A 19367-nucleotide genomic window follows, 5' to 3' on the forward strand; every position below is an offset into this window, starting at 1 on the left:
TACTGACTTACTGATTATATCATAGATCAGACTATCAATAACTAGTTGTATGTCCTTATGCAATAACTAAGGTTCTCTCTAAGTCTTCAGTCTGTCCATCTGTAAAATGAAGATGTCACTACCTACAGTTTCATGTTTCCTCTTCATCAAAGAGGAAAGAATCTATGCAGGATTAACTTTTTTTAAGTCTTGTCCAGCTGTATCAGTTTACAATATGTAGTTAGTCCTGACACCAAGCTACAAAAATCTATGTTTTTCCATCTTCAAGATACATTAAAAGAGAAAAGGTTCTAAATTCCAATCTAAAGAATAGATGATAGCTAAACAAAGGAAAGTAGAAAGTAGCTACTCGGATAAACACTTATCCTATTTCCAGTGATCAATAAACAATAAATCTCTTGGTCTTTTCAGAGTTTTTCCCCTAATAAATCATTTCAGAGGAAAAAATAAAGATCATGTCTCCATATCCTCTGAGCCCATAGACTACTTAAATCTTCAATCTTTACTATGATGGAGCTAACAAAACCTCTGAGTCGTATTTCCTTTTATGTTAAAGAGAAGCCTTGGACTAGAATGGCCTCTCTGTCTTAACCAGCTCTAAATCAGTGATTCTATGACTTGATAAGAAATAGGCTCAGAGTTTTAATTCACAAGACATTAAGAATGTCCTTTGTTGCAAGTTAAAATCTGCCCCAACATAAGCACAGGGGGAGAAAAGGCTTATAAACCCAGCTTATAAGCAACAGAATCAGTTTCAGGGTGACCTTCTTCAAAGGCTCAAAAAGAAATATACACCTAGATTTTCTAGTAGTTTCTATTTAAAAAAGCCCTACTCAAATACAGATAGATATGTGTTCATGAAAAAATATTGTTAGTACCACAGAAACATTTCTGTATTTTCAAATATAATTAAATGGCAGGAAAATCCCAAGTTTCCCAATTGCCATATATATCTTTCATTTGTATACCTCTTTATAGCTTTAGGATCGCTTCTGTTTATGTTATATCATTTAAACCATATGAGGTTTAGGGGGCAAATATTTCAAAGGCCTAATCCAGAGTCTCTAGGAATTAAGAGCCCATTTAATAAAATAAGAGAAAATCAAGGTCCATAGATAAAAGTGAAGTGCCAGCATCAGTTCCTATATTTCTTACATTTTATCATTCATACTTACATTAAGAATCTGAGCTCAGAAATATTTCTTGAGATGATGTGGCTCACTAGCACAAACCAGTGATTAGAACTAAGAGCAGAAAGTGCTGCTATGGATTGCTAGGATTAAAGGATGCCTTGTGGGCACCATTAATATGTACAGATATTCAGCTTCTGCTTCATCTTTCTTCCTTCCAGTGACCCAGAACTGAGTTTGACACTCACAGTCACTAAGCTCAAAAAAGTACACCCTCCTCCACTCCAATCCAATGGCATCAAACAGTACACAAATCAGAGCCACTAATCTCAGAATCACCTTGCCACTCCAAAACCTACCTGGCCCAGAGCCAAGTGCACATTCCACAAGTGGTACATCTTTTGGTGATTTTTCTCTGATTCCCACCCTGCTTCTCCCACCCCTAATATTGGGGAGATGTCAGAGTTAGTGTTTCAGGTGATTTGATCAGGTCTTTTATAATAAAACAGAAGTCTTAATATTTTGAAAAATAAAACTTCGAGCTTATTTATGACTTGAAATGTCAGTTGCAAAACATTCTATTTTCATTTTCTTTCTCTTTGTCTCAGCAAAATCAACTAACACATAAGCCATGTCTAAAAGTATATACATTTCAAACCAGAGTTCCCCATCTTTACAATAAAAGATAGAAGGTACAAACAACTAGGTCATTATAATTACAAAGCAGCTAGTTTCATTTTATTGTCCTTTTCTGTTTACACTGGTGTAATCATTCTGTTATCCTGGTTCTACAAATTACTCTTCTATTTTATTGTTAACTTTCTTGGATTCAAATCCCCACTCTGTTACCATCTTTGTAACTTTGGATCAGTGTCCTTATCTGTAAGATGAAGGTGTCATACTAGATGACTTTTGAATGCCAAATGTATTATCCTATGATCTTTTCTCTTCATACTTTCTTTATCTTCTTAAGTTCAAGGAGCCCCACGGTCCTCCAGAATCTGGGCCCTTCACTGCTAGTTACTCCTCTCATGCTCCTGGATATACACTAGGCCAGAAAGAGAAGCTGGAATATTTCCTTCTCCCTACTGATATCTAGAGAATCTCTCCTTCTAACACTCATACTTCCATCTCCTCCATCCATTTCTCTCCCTCGGTCCAAATCTTTGTTGCAGGCATTTATCAATGTCCAGGTCATTCTGCTTCTTTTTTAGGGACTTCAGTTCCTTCTTTACAGTCCTCCTTTGCATCCCACCCTCTGTTAGTCCTACTTGAGTATTTAATATACAAGCTGATATCCCCTCACAAATGCTGGCTTCCAACTTCACTAAACTTCTCAGTTCCTATAATCAATATCCTAATTTTATCTAAGCTATTCACAATGATGGTAGCTTGTCTTTTCCCCAAGACCAAAATTCTTTAATCCATTCTGAGATCATCTCTCCAAATTCCCTTGACTTTGTCCTTCAAGTGTTTTTCTAACTCTCCCTGAACTTTGTCCTTATCCTTATGACATCTTTTCCCCAATCCTAATTGGGGATTTTATCTTAATACTGTCTCTCCAATTCCTTCTGGACACTGGATCCTTTCAAAACATTCCTTATCTCCCCAAACTTTCTTCTAGTTTCCCCCCCTCCCTACAGTGTATAAAAATAGCCCCTTCCCAAAGTATGGCGCAAAATTGTATTTGGATTTTGTCTGTGACCTTTACTTATTAATAATGGTATCTTTTGGCAGGGAGCATGCCTCATTATTTTTCATAATTCTTGTGCCTCATCTTGATGAGACTAGATTCAGGGTACCAAAATAAGATTAGGGTTCCTGGCGGTTAGGGAGTTAAATGATGAAGTTAGTGGCAGGTCTGGGGTTCAGGGAACCAAATGAAAAGGTTTGGCTCCCCTAAACCCGTTGGGATTCAGCGCATGAGTAGGGAGTTTGGGGAACCCCCTTCTGGTGGCACAGAGATTCTTCGTAAAGGAATTTACAAACCCGAAAAGCTAGACTGATAAAAAGAAGTTAATTATGGGCATTGGGAAGTCAGCCTTTGCTATGCATGAACAGAAAGGTTAAATTCCTTAGTGGCAAAGTCTCAACAGAGAGGTATAAAGTAAGGTCCCGATAGAGAGATATAAAGTTTCGTTAGGGAAATAGGTGAAGATAAAGAAAGGGTAATGCTGTAAGAGAGTATCATTCCAGCAGACAGAGTTTTCTAATATGCCATGAAGAGAGAGAGAACTTCCTTGCCATGGCATATTAGCTCCTCTGCAAGGAGTGAGTTCCAAGTTGGCTTTTTTTGTCTACATGCTGGGTTTCAGCTTGAGCTGCAATTGAATAGAAAATCTTCAATTGAATAGGGTTGGAATTTTCCAGCTTAGGACTCAACCAGCCTCAACTAAATAACAGAATGAAGCTGTTTGTCCTCAGACGAAGTCTTTACAGGGGCAGGATTCAAGGAGGATTTGTCCTTCAAGGAGTTTTAGAGTTTGGAGGTCCCTTCGTCAATCTTTTGCTCTCCTAAACTTCATCACATCACCACATCAACAGGGAGAAATGCTATTTACTTTAGATGCTATTGTTATGACCCCTAACCGTTCATCTTTATGATATTGAACTTTGAAATTCCCTTCTAAAAATAACTTATTTTCCTTCCATCTTTCATTTGTTTGAAGATCTCTAATGAAGGAAAATCGAATACTGGTCAGGGCCATTCATTTTGCTTTCAGGAAATGCTAATAAATGGGAATTCCCCCCTAATATCAAGTTTAAATCTGCAACTTCCAATAAATAACTTCCACTCAATGAATGAATGAAAAAACATTTATTAAGTGCAGCTGTGTTAAGGCTGGGGGTTCTTGATCTTAGTTTGTATGAGAGGTTCTTGATCTTAATTTGTATGAGAGACAACTCATAGAAGTAGACAGGGAGAGCTACTTTGGTTTGGAAAATTACAGGAATGGTTAAGTTACAGTGGACTAGACCGATACACCCTTTCCAGTAACAATGGCAGAATTGATTTAATTATTTTGGGGGAGGGGTAAAAGAGGCTCTGTATCTCTAGCAAGGCAAGGCAGGGAGGGAGTGGCTGGCTGGGAGTAGAGACAAATGGAGCATGGACTAAAACAGTGGGCCAGGCTCGATACTAACCCAAACATAGCAAGCCCTTGGCAGTCTAGCTCAGGGAGATGGCAGCTTCTGTCTTCCCACTGCTCAAGTCAGCTTCTCTGGGACATGTCTGAGGATGCCCACCGATTCCTAAAATGGAGTGACCAGAACTAAGCCCTCTTCCAGATACAACCTGGGCAGAGAAAATTCTCTTAGCCCTTTCTCTCTTAATATATAACTTAGGACAGTCTGTATTTGTGTGTTTGGCTGTCCTGCACACTGCTAACATATGGATTTTTCAGCCCATTAAGTTCCTCATCTGTCACAATAGTTCAGCCATACCTTTCCCACATCCTATCTGTAAAGTTAATTCCTAAAAACGAAACTTCAGGTCTTTATACTTATCCTTATAAGTTTCATTTTATTTCATTTGTCCTATGACTCTAACCTACTAAGATGTTTGTGGACTGGGCTCTCATCTAAAATATTAAACCAAGACTTTCAATATGCTTGTAATCTATAAATCTAACAAGAATGACAACTATTCTTTTATTCAGATTGGTGATAAAAAGAAAAAAAGTAAAAGATCAAGGAGAGATTCTTGTGGCATCCCCTAGACATCTCCATTCAAGGATGGGCCTTTCTTTGGTTTTGATCATTTAACAATATACCAGAAGAGCAACTAAGTGTCCAGTGGATAGAGCACTAGGCTTGCAATCAGTAAGACTCACTTTCCTGAGATGAAATCCAGCCTTCAGATACTTATTAACTGTGTGACCCTGGGCAAGTCCTTAACCTCTGCTTATCTCAGTTTCTTCATCTCTAAAATTTGGATAATAATAGCACCTATCTCCCAGGGTTGCTGTGAGAATTAAAGGAGACAATATTTGTAAAACATATTTAAAATGACACCCTAGCACACAGTAGGTGCTTAATACATGTTCTCCTCTCTTCTTTTCCCTTCCCTTCCCTTCTTTCCCCTTGTCTACCCTGAGCAATGATCCTATCCTTGCTTTGATTTTCCTGTTGTTCTGAATCCAGCTTTGAAAACCTGTCTTTTTTTTGTTGTTGTTGTCCTTAGCACTCTGCTCATTCTGGATTCCTGATAGGCTTCTTTTTTTTTTTTTCATTCAGTTTATCTTTTTCTTTCTTCTCTGTGTGTTTTTTAATTTAAGAGTATGAATTTTCTGTGTACCCAACATCTCTTCAGAAACTCCTTTTTCCCTCTCAGTCATTTTCCCAGATCTTCACAATATTTCCTCCATTTCTTTTTTTAAAAATTGGAATCATTTTTATATTGACATCTTTTGTTTTTGTGCCATGTTCATTAACTATATCCTTTTTACCTGCCCTATCAAAAAAACACGAATGTTTGAAACAAAGACGAAAAAACAAAGAGAAAAAAGCAATCCAGCAAAACTAATAAGCTCCTGACCCCTGTATGACGGTTCAGACAACATTTCACAGTCATCAGGGAGGGAGGTACATTTTCCCAGCTCTTCTCCAAGGTCAAGTTTATCATTTTAATTATATGGCCTTCCATCTCAGATTTTGTTTTTTGGGCTTTTTTAGTAGTTGTTCTCACTGACACTGCTGTTGGTCATAGTGTGTATTGTTTTCCTGGTTCCCCTTATTTCACTCTGCAGCAGTTCACAAGAGGTATCCCAATCCAGAACTGAATTCTTAGAACTTCCCAGCTCTTTTGTGCTGATTTCTATTTCAAAATAGAAGGCCAGAGGACCCCACCTAGACTTTTCTAAATGCTTTGTAATTTGCTCACCCCAAATCTATGGTGCACTTCTGACTCTGCAGGGCTTTTTCCCTCTTTCTCTATCATAAATTCTGTGATGAGTCGAGTAGCCATTTGCTCCCTAATAGTCATATTATTTCTACTTTAGCAATTATGACCTTTCCTTGTCAAAAACTCTCCATGGCTCTCTATTTCAACTGAGTAAAATATAAATTCCCGGGCCTAATATTTAACCATAGTCTGGTTCCAACCAACGTTCTAGTCTTCTTTATGCCAAATGACTTGCAGAAAAGAAACATTTTCTTTTTACATACATGCATGCATTTACATAAGCTCATTGCACTTCCTAATCTCCATCTCTCAGAATTCTAATAATCTCTCTTCAAGCCTCTGCTCAGTCCCACCTCCTCCATAAAACTTCCCTGATGCCCCCTACTTTTTTTTTGGGGGGGGGGGGTTGGTTTTGTTGTTATGGATATATTTAGTGGTCTGGTGAAGCCTATGGACTTGGCAGAATATTTTTCTTTTATTTCTTTTAATTTTTTTTCTTCTAAAATTTTTAACTGAAAGAAATACTAAGTTTAGTTAGAGATTAGGGAAAATAAAGAAGTAACTTTTTCTCTCTTCTTGCCAACTTTCTCTATTATTTTCAAGTGTATCACCATCTCTCGGTCTTCTAAGCTTGTAACTTCAGTGTTACCCTCAATTCCTTTCACTCAGTTTATATATTCAATCTACTGTCAAATTTAAAGACTTTCTAAAATTTATACACAGACTTTAAGGGGCTATGAACAGCCCTGATTAAGAACCTTCTCAGCAGAATCCTCAAAGTCTTACTCCTATCTTCCTCTTCTGTCAGGTGGACCTCTTGGTCCACAGAAGACAAATCACCAACTGACAAGAAAATGGATTCCAGGGAGGTCTTTGAATACTCTAATCACCTGCCTTCCTCAACTAACCTTCGACAACCACTGATACTCTGCCACATACATCTGTTGCTGTCACCATCACCACCATCTCCCTTTAAATCCTGAGAGAAACAGTTCCATCCCTGAACCCAAGAGTCTTGGGGATAAGCAATGTTTTCAGATTCAACATCCTGGAAAACAACTCCTATGGAGATGTAGCCTGTGAACAGCTATTGCAGAGGGCTACAGTTAGAGCCAGTAAAGACTCAGAAAAGAAAGTTCTTGCCACCAAAATACTTGACACTGTCAAATGATTCAAAATCAGAAACTAAAAAAAATTACCATCAACTTTCCTGATGTATATTAAGGACAGATCATTCCATTTGACTATCAACTGAAACATTTTATATCTATTATTTCCCTCACTAAAATGAGAGCTTGAAATTGCATATGTTTAATATATATTGGATCAATTGCTGTCTAGGGGAGGGTGGGGAAAATTTGAAACACAAGGTTTTGCAAGAGTGAATGCAATTTAAAAAAGAAAAAGAAAAAAAAGGAAGCTTGAGAACAGAGACTGTCTTGCTGAATTTATTCAGTCTTCTCAGATCTCCTTGGCTGGTTTTCATGACACTACTCTATTCTCCTTGTTTTCCATCTGCCTGACTACTCCTACTTAGTCCCTTTTGCTGGATTTTTCTCCAGGTTATCCCTACTATAATCATGGGTGTTTCCCCTCCCCATACCAGCCTTTATTTATTGTAGGCCTTTTTGTATACTACCACTTTTAATGTTCATATCAGTCCCAATGGATTCAATGATCACCTTTATGCAAATAATTTATATCCAGTCTGAACTTTTTATCTCCAATTCCACTTCACCAAATGACTTTAGCATATCTTGAACTGGGTATCCACAAGCATCTCAAACTTAGCATGTCCAAAACAGAATTCATTATCTTTTCTGCCAAACTCTCCCTTCTTGCCAATTTTCTCTATTATTTTCAAGGGTACCACCATCTCTCAGTCTCCTAAGCTTGTAACTTCAGTGTTATCCTCAATTCCTTGCACTCAGTTTATATATTCAATCTGTTGTCATATCTTCTCATTTTTATCTTCACAATAGTTTTTGGATATGTTCCCTTCTCTCCTCTCATAACCAATACAGGTCCTCGTAACTTCATGACCAGCCTATTGCAAATGGCTTTAATCATTTAATCATGCCTTGTCTCAACCCACTCTAATCCATCTTTCCAACTCAGCTGCCAAAGTGATTTTCCTCAAGTCCTAGTCTGACCATGGCACTTCCCTACTCAATAAACTCCAGTGGTTCCATGATCAAATATAAAATCTGATCAGCATTTTAAACCTAGCTCCTTCCTACCTTATCAGTCTTAATATACTTTATTCCCTTTCACACTCTCTACAATCCAGTTATATTAGCTCACTTGCTATTCCTTGCACAATCTTTCAATTCTGTGTCTTCATAAGGGTTGTGCTTTCCCACCTCACCCTGCCTCTTATTTTCTCTGGTATCCTTCAAGACTCAGATCTAGTCCCACTTTCTGTAGGCCTCTTCTGCTTCCTCATGCTACTAGTGCCTTCCCTTTCAGATTACCTTCGAATTTCTATGTACATATCTTGGGTGCACACAGTTATTTACAAGATGTTTCTTCATTAAAATCTGAATTGCTAGTAATTTGGATTTGTGCAAATTAAGGAACTAAATTGTCCCTGTAATCTGCTAACTGGGAATATACACCAAAAACGTCATTGATAAGAAGGAAGTCCCTACATAAACCGAAATATTTATAGCAGTGCTCTTTGTTCTAGCAAGTAAGTGGAAACAAAGCAGATGCTTATTGATTAGGGAATGACTAAACAAACTGTGTTATAAGAATGTAATGGAATATTTCTGTAGTATGAGAAATGATGAGTATGATGAATAAATGCTTCCAGAGAAACATGGAAAGACATACATAAACTAATGCAGTGAAGAAAGCAAAACTAAGAAAATCATATATACAACTACAACAATGCAAATGGGAAGAACAACCCTCACAAAACAACTGAAAGCAAATATTGAAAATTACAAAGAATAAGCACTGCCCAAAGAAGAAATAGAACATATTTCCCTCCATTCCTTGGCAGAGTTGAGAAATCTACAGGTATGAAATATTGCTGACATTTTCATCCTTTTTTGATGTATTAACTGGTTTCACTAATTTCTGTTTCTCTCTCTGTATCTCTGTCTGTCTCTCTTTCTCTCTCTTTTTCCTTCCTCTTACCCCTCCCCCCCTAAAAATATTCCCTGTTATATAGAATGGCTCTCTGCGAGTGAGGGATATTGGGAGAAATTCAGGTGATGTGAAAATCAATGTTTTTAATTAAAAAATTACTTAAAAATTATGAGTTCCTTACAGGCAGGGTCAGTCTTCTTTGTCTTTTTTTGTTTCCCTAAGGCTTAATACTGTGCCTAACTTGGTGTTAAGTGACTTGCCCAGGGTCACACAGCTAGGAAGTGTTAAAAGTCTGAGACCAAATTTGAATTCAGGTCCTCCTGACTTCAGGGCTGGTGCTCTATCCACTGAACCATCTAGCTGCCCTTAAACTTTTAATAATGCTTATTAACTGATATAAAATGTCAGTATTGAAACAGAACAAGGACCATAGAATATTAGAGCCTGAAGGGTTCTTAGAAATCATTAAGACTATCCTACCTCATTTTTCAGATAACAAAACTAAACAAAACCCCTCTTCACCATGAAAACACTACACTTATGAACCATACAGAGTTTGCTTGAAGACCCAGGAGAAAATGATAGTTGTCTTCAATTATTTTAAAGGCCGTATATGATGGAGGGATTAGACTTGTTCTATCTGGCCCCAAAGGAAAGAAATAGGACTAATAAGTAGAAGCTGGAAAAAGCAAATTTGGGCTTGATGTCAGAGAGAACTGTCTAACAATCTGAGCTATCTACAAGTGGAGTGGATTGCCTAGAAAGGTGATAGGTTCTATTTTATTAGAAGTCTTCCAGCAGAAGCTGGATAGTCACAGATCAGATATGTTTTACTAAGGCTTTCTTTCTAATAGGGTGTTAAACCCAATGGCCACTGAAGTCCTTCCAGCTCAAATTCTGAGATTCAAGTTGTTAGCAATTTCATTCACAGTAATAGATAAAGTCAGGTACTTTACAAAGCTGAAGGATACAAAAACTGGAAAGACAACAACAATCACAGAAACAAGAGTGGCTTCCAAAAGGAACCAAGGATACCGTGGTCTTCAATTCCTGACAGAATTAAATTACCTGGAACTTTGTCCTCAATTTGACAGTGCCAGAGGTTTTAAAAGCTTTGTTGGGCAAATCCAGACACTTTTTTCCCCCTTTAAATAATGCATATTTAATAAATACTAAGTTGAAATACAGGGAAATAATATTTTTTGCCAGGCTATTTCATCTGTTTAGTGTTTTTATGGGAAGTAGAAGACATATTGATAGATAGACAGATAAATTCCTAATAACTACAATAATAACATTCAAAGATTTCCTCCCAGTTATCTGAATAAAATCCAGTATTTATATAGCCTTTAGACTTACTTGGATATTTGAGAACAGGTATAATTCTGGATTTCAGGCCATTAGAGAAAGTAAAATCTATCTTCACCCCTTATACCCACAGGCAATAAATGTTACAAACATACACATTAATTTTCACTAAATATCTCTGTTAAGTATGTTTAACCATTCAACTATGGCATAGTCATTTATCCCCTGAAGCTAATTCCTCTTATGACAAGGATGATGGAAAACACCTTGACAATCTACCTCATAGGACTATTATAATAAAAGTGTATTGTAAATGTAATGAACTATAATATGCCATAGAAATGTCAACTATCTGTGAAGTGGTCTAACTACTCTGGAAAGCAATCTAGAATAATCCAAAAAAGTATCTAAAATATTTATATCCTTTGACTTGGAGATCATACTAATGGGCAAATACTCCAAGAAGGTCAAAGATAGACTGGTTCCATATACGAACCAAAATATTTATAGCAGCATTTTGTGTGGTAGCAAAGAACTGAGGGGGATGGGGGGAGGAAGGGGAGAGAAAGAGAGAGAAACACAACAAAGTTTCACTAATTTGGGAAATGGTTAAACAAACTGTTAAAGATAAATATACTGGAAAATTACTTCACCTTAAGAAATGATAAAAATAAAGAATACAGAATAGGCAACTAGGTGTCACAGTGGGTAGAGCAATGGGCCTAAAATCAAGAAGACCTAAGTTCAAATCTGGACTTGGACAGTTATTAGCTGTGTGGACTTAAGCAAATCACTTAACTGCTATCTGTCTCAGTATCCCCATCTGTAAAATGGGGATAACAACAATAACACTCAGGGTGGTTTTAAGGATCAAATTAGATAGTACTTGTAAAGCACATGGCAAACATGAATGTGAACTATTATCAAACAGAATAACATGGGAAGATATATGAACTGATGCAAAGTGTAGGAAAAGAATATGCACAATGAAATGTAAATGTAAAAAATATATAAATGGAAAGCATGCACGCACACATGTACGCACGCACACATGTACACACGCACACGCCAGTGTATACACACATACACACACACACACACACAACCATGTACCTCTCCCCAAAATGAATGCTGTCTAATTATAATGATCAGGCTTAGTTCTAAAGAATTTATATGAGAATGCACTTTCCTTTGTGCAGAGAGGAATAATGCAGATGAAAATGCTTGATATACTATCAAATTTGATGTGTTGGATTTGATGAACTGCCTTCTTACTCATTTTCTCTCTTTGAAAAAATTCTTTATTATAAAGAGTGGCTTTCTGGGTAATAGAGAGCAGAAAGACAGATTGAGAAAGGGATGTAAAGGCAAAAAATGACAATAAAATTATTTTAAAATGTAATGTCAGCCCCTGTTATGATGGACCAGTTGCTTCTCATAACAAAAAATAACTTTAAATCTCAAATGAACTGAAAATAAAAAGATGAACTTTCCTAATCAAATAAAAAATATGAAGTCCATCTTCTTGAATTTTCTTGTAATAATTTAGAATGTTGTTTACTTTTATAAGATCTTTCCCCTTAAATTTCAATGTAACAGAGAGAAATAAATCTTTCAGATCTGTATACGACATGGATTATGTATCTTACTATAATGCATTTCCAACAAGGAATTTAAAATTTTGACTTCAACTATAGGGAATTCTGTCCCCACAAATTCTTTTGGGTTACTGTCCACATAATTTGCATATATTGCATCTCTTGTTTGAATGGCAAGTTATTCAATTTCAAATTACCATAAAGATATTATTGCTGAGTTAGAATATTCAGACAGAAACACTAAAAAACTTGGTATGATGTCAGTATCTAAAAAGTTTAATCCAAAATGGCACTGATTGCCCAATTAGCCAATGGTCTGTTAAAATATGTAATCACACTTCTCAAAATTCCACATGACTGAAGTATGAGATAGAGGGGGAAAGTGTGTGAACTTGGACAAAACATGAAGGCCATTCTGAGACCAAGTTTCTTTATGGCAGAGTAGGGAAAAGCAAAGAAGATTGGACTAAATTATTACTAAAGTCCCTTCCTATTCTGAAATCTTTTGATCCTTTGAAGCTGACATAGATCTGAGTTTGAGTCTGCTAATCACCGAGTGACACTAGGCAAATTCCTTCACCCCTTTGGGTCTCAGTTTCATTGTCTATAAAATAACTACTTCTCCCTCTCCTCCCCTCCCCCTCCTCTCATAACTTCAAAAGAATGTTTGTGAGGATCAAACAAGATAATGCATAAAAATGCTTTGTAAACCACAAAATGCTATAAGAAGGTGAGCTATCAGTGATTTATGTCAATTTTCTATATGGATCCACAGTACATAGCCACAGAGAAAAGCTTAATAAGTGCTTTGTTATTGCATTCAATTTGAGGGTGGTCTCTGTCCATTACTAGGACTGGGAAACAGAAAGACAGATGTAGGAGTTTCAGAGATAAGTGTTGACTGATTCAAAGTTTCTATTCTTTATTTTTGCTTAGTTCAATAAAGCAATGAGCTTTCAAACCACTATATAAATGGAAGTTGGTGTATTTATGGATTTGTCCCGTTATTTTTCACTCACCTTGCAATAAATGGACAATTAGCTCAAGGACTAAATGTATTTTCTTTCCTTACAGATTGGTAAACAACACATAACTCATAGCTCTCTGGTGATGAGTTTTTGTGTTCCCAAGAAATATCAAGATCTAGCCTTGGAAAATATTGACTTATAAATGAATAAGTTCAGTATTTGTGTAACTACATCATTATGATTTTAAATTATGAACACAATAGGGACATTTTTCACCCACCCCTAATATGTCCATTTCCAAAATAGGCAGACAGATAGACACCTAATAGAAAAATGAATAATTGACTATTCTTAAACAATACAGAAAGGTGTTTTTTTTTGTTTTGTTTCGTTTTTTTGTCGAGAAACCTGAAGAAAGTTCTCCTCCCAATAAGATTTGGAATTCTATTCTGAAATGCAGAACAAAAGATAAAGTTTCACGAAGTCACAAAATATTGTCATCTGCCCAGGCAAAGGATAATACTAAAAATATCTTCTACCAAAAAAGACCAGTTGCCTAAGCTTTTAATTCTCTGTAGAATTAGAAATATTAGTATGATTTCATAGATCATTAGGTTGGTTCAAACTAACATTAGATTAATAGTTGTATGGTTTTATATATTTGACCCTGTCATCACTAAATTCCCAGGAAGAATATTATCTTTTGCTACAGCATTAGGACTATTTTGGAGGCAATTTGGCATGGTAGAAAGAAGACTTGAAACCAAATTCTGACTTTATTATGTGACCTCAAGTCTGTATACAGTGAGTGAGTGAATAACAGATAAGACAGCACAAGTACTGCACTAAAGAATATGGCAGAGAGATCACTCACTCTCCTTGAAGTCAAAAGATCTAAGTTCCATCCAATCTGCCTTTATTACTAACTGGATACACCTCAGCAAGTCGCTTAATGTCTCTGGTCCTTAATTTCATAACTAGTAAAATGAAAGGGTTGGATCAAATGACTTTTAAGTTTCTTCCACTTCTAAATCTACAATTCTAGGAAGTATTAAAAGACTCAAAGAAAGGTATCCAGTGCAATGGACAGATCTTCTATTAAGGATTTATTTAAGGACACATATAAAGGTAAAGAAGGAGAAGGCCTGAATGGGTTGCATTCTGCAGTGGTGAAGGGAGTGACTACATTGAGGGGATTACCAATCCATAGACAAATCAAAATGTCATCTAAGGCATATTGCTCAGTTTCCTTTTCTGTAGGAGATACATGTTTGCTTTACCTTCGATAAAAGAATATAGTGATGTTCTTTCCTAAACACTATAAAACAGTCTTATTTCTCTGTTAAAGCTTCTATCATGGCATGGATTACTGGGATTACTGAGGCTCTCTCAAAGGTTATTCTATCAGAATGTGAATTCCAACAGGTTTTTTACCAAAGGAACATGCTTCAAGTCTTTCTCTGATAATAAATTGTTCCTTAAGGATCTGCTCAATTAAGAGCAAAGAACTCATTGCTAGATCACATGCCATTGGTTGATAAATTATTTTTGTTAAAGAAACTCACAAAAGTGTCCAAAAAACATGGAGAATAATTCCACATAACTGAAATCTGAGGCATTTTAAAAGATTAAAGCTAAAAATTAATGAATGATATTTTCTTATGAAAATTACTTATGAAAGGAACTTAGAAAGATGGCAAATTATACACAAGATATTAACAAATTGGGCAGTAATTTATTTCAACCAATCTATCCTCTTCGATACATCCTCTACAACTACATTACTAAGATCAAATTACTACTCTAGTCAAAAGTTTTTATTAGCTCCCTGTTATCTAGCAAAGAAACTGAATTATCGATACTGGCACAGATGGTCTTCTGCAATTGGACAGCCTTATGGCAAACTACTTTTTTTTCATATGTCCTACATCTAGACAATCTGAATATAAGACCAGACCTGTTCCTCCTTTGGTGTCCTCATTCATCACTACACATTCTCCCCACTCTCCTAACCCAATGATGCTGGGAATAGATTCCATTTATTGCACTCAGTTTATTTTTAAGAGGATAATTCTGGCCCCATTTTGTCCTATGAAGCCTTCTCTGGACTTCAAGAAAAGTGACCACCCCCTTCAAATTTGTAAAAATGTAATGCCTAGGCTTTCACAATAAATTTACTGTACTCTCCCTTAAATCCGTTATTTATGTACTTGGATTGTAAGCTCTTTAAAATATGGTGCTACATGGCTCTTTTCAACAGTGAGGTGATTCAGACCATTTCCAATGGTCTTGTGATTGAGAGAGCCATCTACCACTAGAAAAGAGGACTATGGATCATAACATAGTAATTTTCACCTTTTTTGTTATTGTTCACTTGCTTTTTGTTTTCTTTCTCATTTTTTTTCCTTTTTGATCTGATTTTTCTTGTACAGCATGGTAATTGTGGAAATATAGATAGAAGAATTACACAGGTTTAATATATATTGGATTATTTGCTATATAAGGAAGGGGGTAGGGGAAAGGGAGAGAGAAAAAAATTTGGAACACAAGAGTTTGCAAGGGAGAATGTTGAAAACGATCTATACATGTATTTTGAAAATAAAAAGCTAAAAAAAAAAAAAAGATATGGTCCTAAAAACCCAAAATGAAGCTAAATCAAAAAAATTTGGTCTACTTCATACCATATCTATTTTGGGGGTATATTATTACCAGTGCTGAGCATAGGATTCTACCCAGAAATTTAATATTACACAGGGGAGTGGGGGGTAATGGTGTCACAGTACACAATCTACAAGAAAGCAAATAAGAAATTTTATTTTGTTTTGTTTTTACTGTGAATGGTGATTTTGTTAGTGTGAGGACATTTCTTCTGGAAGTCTCTTTTAACGATAGACAACTCTGTTAGAAAGTTTCTTCTTATGTATAAGCTCAATTCATTTCTATAACAGCTCCTCAAAAAGCTGAAGACACAGGTAATTTTTCCCTCTTCCTTTATCCTCACCCTTAATCTTCTTATCTCCAGGCTAAATGTCTGTAGTTCCTTCAATTGATCTTGTATGGGTGGTCTCCAGCCCCTTTCCTTGCATGATCAATTTCCTATGGCAAGTTTCTGTTTGTATGGAGAAGCTGTCCCTCCTAAAATATGGTCCCAAAATGTGAAAATACTCCAGATGGAATCAGCTCAGTCCTAAACTGACTTGTTTTGGACAAGAAGATCATACTAACATATTTACCATGTTTTTAGGGCCAACAAGATGCTACGATTTGTGTTCCTCTATCTGGAGACAGGTTCTATCAAGGACTCACAAGAATGAGACATGACAATGTGATTTTCACCAGAGGCCTCAAGGTCAAAATGGAACACTGGTGGAAATGTATTTATCTCCATTTTTTCCCACAGAATACAAAAATTTGGTTATTTCAATACTTCTAGGATATGTTATTTTACCCAGTGTCCTCCCTCTATATTACAGTATATATAGTCTTTCCATGCTTTGATAGCGAGTTGTTTAATTACTATGACCAAAAAGAAAAATGTGCCATCTAAAAGTCAACCCTCTGGTGATACATTTTTCTATACCTAGGAAAGAGGGATAGAGGATGATCTAAGCACTTACTATTTCAGAAAGCATTATGCTAAATAGATGCTAGGGATATAAAGATACGGTTAAAATTGCAAAGGGAGAAAAATGAAGTCAAATTAGGAGTGGTGGACTGGAAAAAAGAGGGAAAGGGAGATGGAATCACCAGAAGTTACAATGAATAAATTTGGGAGGAACAAAGTAGAAAGTTAGTTGAAAGAATGAGGAGTTATGACCACACAAGAATTTCAAGGCACTAGATCACAGAGGTTGAATGATTATGAATGAATAAAATTAAGGGTATGGCCATTCCTATAAGTAGCAGAGGTAGAGTGATGGCCAGAATATTTGAGGAGACACTCACATGTATACTAAAGTCTCTAAATATAAGGACAGCAGTTGAGGTGCTGAACTCCTTGAAAAAGAAGGAAAAAGATTTGGAGGTTGATAAATAAAAATAACCAACATCTGGATAGGGTCATAAAGATGGATGGAATGAATTCTGAATGATGAAGACAGAGAGAGGATCTAGAAGAGGCAGTTTAAAAAAAGCAAAGAAAACTATTCTTTCTAATGGCCCAGTTTATAAGGGGACCTAAAAGAAGGTACATTTAGGGATACGGTGATTTCTGAGGCAAGTCAGGTTTCTATAATTAAAAAAGGAAAAAAAAGTGGGGGGAGATATTTGAGAAACAAGGTCAAATATGAAAGTCAGTATGTTATTAACAGTACTGGAGGATATAATGGCATAGGGTGACAGAGCAGAACAAGAACATGATGAAGACAACTATTATAAGCTTCATCATGTTCATATTTCAAAATAATTAGTTTCCTTTGTAATCCCATATATTTTATGTATTCAAAAACTAAAAATCCAAGAAGGGGTTCATAAGATTCACCAGACTATCAAAGGGGTCCACAACACAAAAAAAGAGGAAGAAATCTAATCTTAGAGAGATCGATAACAGAGTGTCCCAGGGATCTGTTCCTGGTCTAGTACTATTTAATATGTTTATCAACTTCTTGGATAAAGACATACATGGCATGCCTATTAAAATTATGAATGACACGAACTTGTAAGATTGGCTGACGTTGTTTGTTCAGGATCTCTAATGAGATGGATGGGCTAGAAAATGAGCTGATGATAAAATATAAAACAGATACAAAATCTTTCACTTGGATTCAAAACAGTAATTCATAATATAAGATTGGAGGTTGAGGAAAAGAAAGTAGATCATATCATAACATTTCATATAGAATAAACAAAGGTCCCATTCTTGAGTAGTTCACAATCTAATAGGACAAAACACAAGGATCCTACAGGGATAGTAAAAAGGACAAAAGAGAGGTCTAGGAAAAGTAAAATGAGAAACCTGAGGGAGAAAAGCTTATATTCATCCAGGGGTAGGATGTAAGAGGGAAGAAAGATCAGGGAAGAATTTAAGGAGCAAGTTAACATCTGAGTTGAACCTTAAAGGAAGAGAGAGACTCTCCATTTTTATGGTCTTGCTAGAATTTATGTGTTATGGGCCAGAACTTGAAACAAGGTGCTAAGTCAGTGGAATTGATAGAGACAATGGTTGTTTAGCATGATGCTTAACAATTCTCTAGTTCAATACATGTACTTAGTACTTACTATAGGTTCTACAAGATTCACACCTTTGATTAGAGAGAATATAAGTTTGAACAAACTCAGCTAGAATGAGTACTACAGAAGACAGAGAAGTGGTGGCAGGTTGTTCTCCTTCACTTCTCCACTGAAACCAAGATCCTGAAGGCCTCCAGAAAAACTAGCCAAGCCCCAAGTGAAGGAGACAAGACTTTGAAGGAGACAATAAAGGATTTGGACTTTTTGTGGTGATTACTGAAGTGAAACGAACGCTGCTTCCAGAGACCCCAAGAAAACCTCAACAGAGAATATTACATTTTAGAGAGAATATCACACTTATGCTTCTGGCATAAGCTTCAAGAACCTAGAAGCATTCTCCAGATTAAAATGAGATAAGAGACAAGGACTTTAGTATGTGATTAAGGTTATATATACATCAAATATGGAAAAGGAGGCTTTCTATATTTTTATAGGAGGTATTCACTTGCTTCTAGAAATATGATTTATTTCCACTGGATGAAACATCAATTTAAAAGGAGGTGTTGATAGCTATTGCTATATTTCTAAGGAGGTTTCAAGGTTTCAATCACTACATATCTTACATGTTAAAAAGAACTTCTGTTGTCATTTGAATTTGGCAAAGAAGGCAACTCAGTTTTAGTATTGGAATTTATATTCAGCTGTGGATGGAAACAGGGAGCTGTTTGCCAAGATGAAATGTTGCCATTACTGATTAAATAACTTCCCATTTTCCTGCTTTGGGCAAAAAGGTCATTTCAAACAGCAACTTGTTTTGAAGAGGGAAAAGAACCTCTTTTCTTATAATTAAATATTACCTTACTGGAAATCAGAAGTCTCTGGTTGAGGACTTGGACAAATGGGAGAGGTGTAAGATATCCAAAGAAAAATGTTTAGTCTGTTAGACTGATAATCCAAACTGAAGAACATTTAAATTTCACTCCAAGAAGCTTGACAACATAAGCATGTATATAACTTATATCTGTGACTGTGATTTCACTAACAAATATGCTTCTTCACTAGAATGTGAACTTCAGGGAAGAAGCTGTTTTGTTTTTTGTCTATTTCCCTGCACCTATCGCAGTGTAAGCTACACAAAAGATATTGGAAAAAATGCCTGTTGATTGATTGATTGATTGATTTTGATAGCTGCACT

General features: G+C 36.1%; 1 protein-coding gene across 3 annotated transcripts in view; it reads right to left on the reverse strand.

The window, feature by feature from the left end:
* STK4 (serine/threonine kinase 4) overlaps positions 1–19367 on the reverse strand; it is a 108878-nt gene that overhangs the window by 24164 nt on the left and 65347 nt on the right. The window lies entirely within an intron of this gene.

Source organism: Sarcophilus harrisii, chromosome 2, assembly GCF_902635505.1.
Source record: "Sarcophilus harrisii chromosome 2, mSarHar1.11, whole genome shotgun sequence".
Taxonomy (NCBI): Eukaryota; Metazoa; Chordata; class Mammalia; order Dasyuromorphia; family Dasyuridae; genus Sarcophilus; species Sarcophilus harrisii.